The sequence below is a fragment of the Sinocyclocheilus anshuiensis genome, unplaced genomic scaffold (assembly GCF_001515605.1).
Source record: "Sinocyclocheilus anshuiensis isolate Anshui unplaced genomic scaffold, SAMN03320099.WGS_v1.1 scaffold1197, whole genome shotgun sequence".
In the NCBI taxonomy this organism is placed as follows: domain Eukaryota; kingdom Metazoa; phylum Chordata; class Actinopteri; order Cypriniformes; family Cyprinidae; genus Sinocyclocheilus; species Sinocyclocheilus anshuiensis.
In genome coordinates this window covers 439601-446376 of record NW_015551084.1, presented here as the reverse complement: position 1 = coordinate 446376, position 6776 = coordinate 439601, and positions in this window count along the sequence as shown.

Below are 6776 nucleotides of genomic sequence, written 5' to 3'. Positions count from 1 at the left end.
CAGGCCGCTGGATTCCGCTTTTTGGGCTGGCGGGTGGGTTCTTACAAAGTTATATCCAATTTTACATTATTGCCATGACCATGTAGCACCTAAAACACCAAAATGACCAGAAAAATGACAAGAACAACTTTCTACTGCAAATAATACTTGTTTTAAATGGGGAAAAAAGTAATTAAAATAATGCTTTTATAAAATAACATTTCTGTTTTTTTTTAATCCTCAAAAGTGGTCCCCGTTCACTTTCATTGTAAATGCCTCACCATAACCTTGACTTTTCCCTGTTGCTGTTTTTTTTTTTTAAATGAAGGACATCAAATTAATTAATGAATTTATTATTTATGTATATGTATGTATGTAGCCTATGTAATCAACATTATGCCACAAATGCTGGCCTAAAAGAGTTTGTATGTGTGCTGAGAAAATGTATAATGGTGTGAATATATGTAGAATATATGTAGAATGTGTGTTTGTATTGATGTATGTAGCACAAAAATGAAAAATTATATATGTGACCCTGGACAACAAAACCAGTCATAAGGGCCAATTTCTTAAAAATGTAGATTTATACATCATATTCAAGCCGATAAATAAGCTTTCCAATGGTGTATGGTTTGTTAGGATAGGACAATATTTGGCTGAGATACAACTATTTGAAAATATGAAATCTGAGGGTGCCAAAAAATCTAAATATTTAGAAAATCACATTTAAAGTTGTCCAAATGAGGCTCTTAGCAATGCATATTACTAATCAAAAATGAAGTTTTGATATATTTACGGTAGGAAATTTGACAAAATATCTTACCTATCTTACTTAATATCCTAATGATTTTTGGCATACAAGAAAAATCTATAATTTTGACCCATACAATGTATTGTTGGCTATTGCTACAAATATACCCTTGCTACTTATGACTGCTTTTGTGGTCCAGGGTCACGTATGCATACTATGGGTCTGTTAAATGCTTGAATCTGATTGGCTGACGAATGTTCTAAGGCAGGGGTGCCCAACCCTGCTCCTGGCGATCGACTGTCCTGCAAAGTTTAGCTCCAACTCTAATCAAAGATACCTGCCTTTATTTTTTAAGTGATCCTGAAGACCCTAATTAGTTGCTTCAGGTGTGTTTGATTAGGGTTGGAGCTGAACTTTGCAGGACAGTCGATCGCCAGGAGCAGGGTTGGGCACCCCTGTTCTAAGGTGTGCAATTATTTTCAGGGAAATGCACGGCTAAAGTAGTTCCAGGCAAATATTGACCGCATTACATGGCCATATCACTTCGCCAAATGATTTCAGTTATTTCAAAGGTCCTTACAGCTTACAACAGCAAAAGAACCAAAACCCACAAAGACAATGACCAAGCAAATAAATATAGTAAGCAACAAGATAAAAACGACAAATCATCATGTTTTTGCCACAAAATTATGTTTTATGTACGAAAAGCAATATTCTCTTTCTCCCACTCTCTCCCATAAACGCACATATAGTACAGACAGACATGTGCACAGAAACATGTTGTCAGCACTGCTCTGATGATTTTATTGGTAAATTAGCGTAGCAACTTAAAAGCTACATGACATTTCTCACTAGCGAGGTAATGATAGCGTTGTTCTTGAAGCAGATGAACTTAGTTTCGCTATTAGTAGAGACACAGCTGCCGATCACTGTTGAGAGATGCACAGACTCACACGCTTAATCTCTCTCTCTATCTCTCTCTCTAATAAATGCATTAATAACTGCATAAGTCTGCTATCAAAGGCTCAAAGCCTCCGTTACTAGGTCTAAAATGACATTTTGGAATTAGCAACGCAAGTGCGGGATGAGATGAGTAAGAAATTAGTCCTTCACACAAGAGTGTTTTAAAGACAAAAACGTGATGAATTTCTTGAATAACTGCATCATCACCTCAGGTGTGCATTATTTTCTAATAATTCAATGGCCCATTGTCAGATATTCCTTACGCAAACTCTGTTATATGACTATAATATAATATATTACATATTTTGTGATAATCAACATTATGCCACTAATGCTGTCAGTTTGTGCTTGTATTGAACCTGGACTTGGCTCATATGACTAATAAACACTACAACTTGTAAATGTCGAGCACTTCAGTATCTTGTTTCAGCAGGGCTTGTGTTAATGTATGAAGTAGTGTTTCATTAGTGTTCATTGAGGCCCTGAAGAGCAGTCAGACTCCGCACAAGCTTACTATTATTATATCGCCTCTGGCTACACCTGGTCCACGCTTATTCGCATTCAGCCTCTGATTTGTTAGGACATAAAATCCAGTGGACCTGATGCATTCCTGAATAATGTGAATGTATGCAAATTTCCGTGATTGCAAAATATACTTGATTACTCAAAGGAGAGTTATTGTGTTGTCCTTCAGGGTGACGTGTGGTACAACTGAGACCGGCGTGTGTGCTAAAACTGCGGGTGAATCGCCCGTGTGCTGTGCTGATTGCAGTTGAATTTTAATTCTCCCCTGAAGATTTTTATTTTGTTCTTTTGCCTTTAAACATGCCTGAAGCCCTCCTTACGGTCCTTCATTTCGCTGCAGGCGAGAATGACTTCAGTGGCTCGTGGCCTGATTTAATATTTCCACTCAACCTTTTATCTGCAGGTCTATGATGTGATCTGCAAGTCCCTATTCATCAAGAGTGACCACTGTGATCCCACACTGGCCATCCAGTTTGATGACGGCGTCTGCTCCTTTCAATGTTTCTCTCAGGGTGCGGAAGCAAGAGATGCATCACACAATCTTTAATTGGGTCTTATATGAAGGTGATGGTTTGTTGCCGTCGGAGGTATCTGAGGTTGATCTCTTTAGCATTAATATATTCTCAACTCCTCTCCTAGTCAGAGCATCGCTGAGCTAATTAGGGACAGCATTTCACATGTCTTATCTATCAAATCAGAGCAATAACTGTAAGACAGAGGTTCCCATCTTTTTTGTCAGTTGAACCCCTTGGGCATAAAATATTGACTTGAAGTCCCCATGAGATGTTAAAGTCACATAACCATAATAGCAAAAGTCACAATAGCATTATATTGTGATTATTGTGTTGTATATTGCAATTTGAACTGTAAAATAATTTTATATAAAATATTGATACTGTTGAGACATCCAGACAGGCCAAGAACAAAGACTTCTGCTAATGGAAATAGTTACTTTTAAGAAAAAATGAAAAGAAAAAATGTCTTAAATTCTTCACTATCAAATGTTAAAACCCTCATATATTTAATGTTAAATACTCAAGCTTTCATTTTGGAGAAATATCGGCAGAATGCTGCACACTTCTATCTGCATAAATGTTGGAAATTACACAAATCTGAATGTTAATAAAGTGAAACTCACGTTGTGTTCCTAAACGTATATTAGAAGCAGCATTTAATGTGACCTGAGCCACTTTGTTTTACCACACTGCTGCTCTTCACTCTGAAACTTTCAGTGCCACAGACTATATACTTCTTTAATCCAATAATTGCAATTTGATAAGATATATTACTAGTTTTATTTTGATCAATTGTATTTGTTTATTTTAATGTTACATTTGATTTAATTAATTATTCGCTTTTCATCAACTCACAACCCCCCTGCAGTTTCCTCACAAACATGGTCTTGTAAAGAACTGGCAACATGCTGTTGTTACCTTAAATATTTTGTTGTATCTGTCTAACATTTCTATATTAGTTTGTTAGGTTGCAGTTTGGTTGCTGTAGCCTAATGCAGTCCGGGTTGATTAGGTCATTTTCAGTGATGCTTTTGATTTAAATAAAACATCTAATTGAAATATTACTCCACAGTTACATTTACCACAGTTAACACATGAAGCATTTTTAAGTTACCTTTTTTAGGTGTACAGTCAGCCAGCTATTATGGCAAAATTTCGTTTATTCACCAAATAAATAAGTGATGGACATTAAATATTGATTTGTTATTGAAAATATTTTTTTAATCTTACCTGTAGCAATTTTTAAGCTTGCACTTAGATATTGCTACATTGTACAAAACAGTACAACAAGATGGACACTGCAGCAATATCACAGCAATATAGAGTGCATCAGTCAGTTTCCAGAAGTAAATATCCCATTAATTTTCTCCCTTGAGAAACCTATTTTTAATGACAACTTAGAAACTTTTACAGAGAGACCTACAAGGTTGTTAATCAACATGCTTTTGTTGAAGCCATCAGTTTGCATTCAACTATATATATATTTTTTATAATCGTGTTTCACAGTAGAATTCCTTGAGAAAACCTATATTCCAAAAACCACATAATGGCAATGAGCAAATAATAGCAAAAGAGCTCTGGAGCGACCACCCACTCCAATGAAGCTCTGTGTTTGACGGAAAGACAGTCTCCCTACCCTAGTGAAAAATAAATATATAGTTTAGTCATGAAACTCTATATGGCGCAGGCTGATGGGTTGTTAACGTAACTGATGATATTCAGAGAGTTAAACGACTTGGCACAAGCTGATTGGTTCATGCTGCATACGCAGCCAATGAGCTTACTGCCTTGCATTTATATAGCTGGCTAGCATTCACTAGAGATTCCTGCAGTGCGCTTTCAGAGTTTCTCTGAAACCTTCCACCTTCCCCAGCTCCACCTGTATAGATCTGCTACGGGTTATTTTATATGCTATTTGTGAAGCAGCAGTATGTCTTAAATACTCACGGCACCGTATCGCTATATGCATTGGCAGTAGCAAGTTCCTGTACTTGCTTGCAGCAGCAGCAATAATCTACAACTACAGCAAAAACCAACAGCAGCAGCAATTCAGCAGCAGCGTAGCAGATCTATTCTGCCAAGACCAAATACATTAACATTGTCATGTCCATCACCATGCTAAAATCTTCCGAGAGTTGTCATAATTAAAATATACTTAAGCGTATTTGAAATACAATTACTTCATGCTAAGCATATTACAAATACATTTACATATTTATGTACTTAACAAAAATACCCTGCAATTGTACTTTTGCTACACTAAACTGGTATACTTATAGTCTGCTAAATTTGAACAACTAATTTTGTACTTAATGCACTTTAATTGTGCGGAAGTAGTGCTGAAGTCCAACTAAAGATATACTGAAGTATATTTGATTGTGCTAAAGTGGACCTATTGCAAGCATACTTCAGGTACACTTTAAAAATCGTGCATTTAGAGACCTATATTATTCAAAGATCATACAATCCTCATCAACATTAAAACAGGCTTTATAATTTTAGGCTTAATATTAAGAAATGTGCATTGTGCACAAGTGATACTCCAAATTATTTTTAAGTTTAATTATACCTTAGTCTAAAAGTAATATATTTAAATTACATTTATTTCATACTAAGTATAGTTCAAATCTATTAACATATTTACTGACGTATCGCTCAAAACTTACTGAAATAACAATTATAATTTAACTTTATTTGGGGTACTACTTGTGCACAATGCCCATTTCTTAATATTAAGCATACAATGTGTTTTAATGTCACTATTGATGAGGATTGTATGATCTTTGAATAAGATCTGTCTTTAAATGCAATATATTTAAAGTATATATAAAGTATACTTGCAAATAGTTCCACTTTAGCACCATCAAATATACTTCAGTATATCTTTAGTTGGACTTCAGCACTACTTCTGCACAATTAAAGTGCATTAAGCACAAAATTAGTTGTTCCAGTTTAGCAGACTTTAAGTATACCAGTTTAGTATACCAAAAGTACAACTGCAGGGTATTTTTATTGAGTACATAAATAAGTAAATGTATTTATAATACTTAGCATTAAATAAATACATTTTAGTATATTTATTTTTCACTATATAGGGAAGGCACTGTCACACTCTATTAATACTCAAATCAGAGATACAATATGGCACCTGTAGCGTTTAAATGAAGCGAAAGAGCGAGACTTTGGTGTGATATGAGAGACAAGAAAGTAGTGCAAGTTTCAGTGGGGTATATGCTGAATGTTACCTGAACAAAATGAAAAACTGGTCTTATTGCATCCACTTGTCAGAGAAAGTGTTAACAGCAGTATGAACTGATATCTGTGGACTTTTAAGGTAATCAGTTAACCTAGTTGTTTTTATTACTGCCGTTTTATTCAGTTGTAAGATCCGAATGCTAGTGAGAAAAAGAAGAAGAAAAAACCTTTAGATATCAATTTATAAGTTATGCTCATCTTTGGTATCTCCTTTGATGGCATCTTGAGTAAAACAGCTACATATTTAACCAAGACCTAAACAAGAAATTACATGACCTGTTTTACAGAATATGGAAGTTTGTTGCACATAACCCCTATTATAACCCAGTCAAGAGCTCCCATATAAGTAATACAGTAGTATAAGTAGTATATTAAGTAATCTCTGACTGCTAGATGATGACATTGATGAACCAGAATCAAATATTACAGAAAGCCATCTAATAAAGTGCCTACATAAGTAATTTGCCATATAATGTAACCTAAAATCTAACAAAAGATTATTTTGTTTATCTAAATGAATTATTTCAGAGAGCAATCTGAAACATAATGTTTGAATATATTCATACTACTTATATTTATCAAGTTCATATGAGATTTGGGAAACTGCTGACTTCACAGTCAGTTTGGGTTTGTAAATCGCAGGGAATTCCCTGCATTCCCAGTAAACAGAATACAAAAGTTATTTCTAAATTTTCCAGTCCAATACTGCTTTCTAATTTCTATTCAAAATTAAATGTAGCCATCACGGTTTATGTGAAAGTCAGTACACTTACATCGCAACGCTGCTT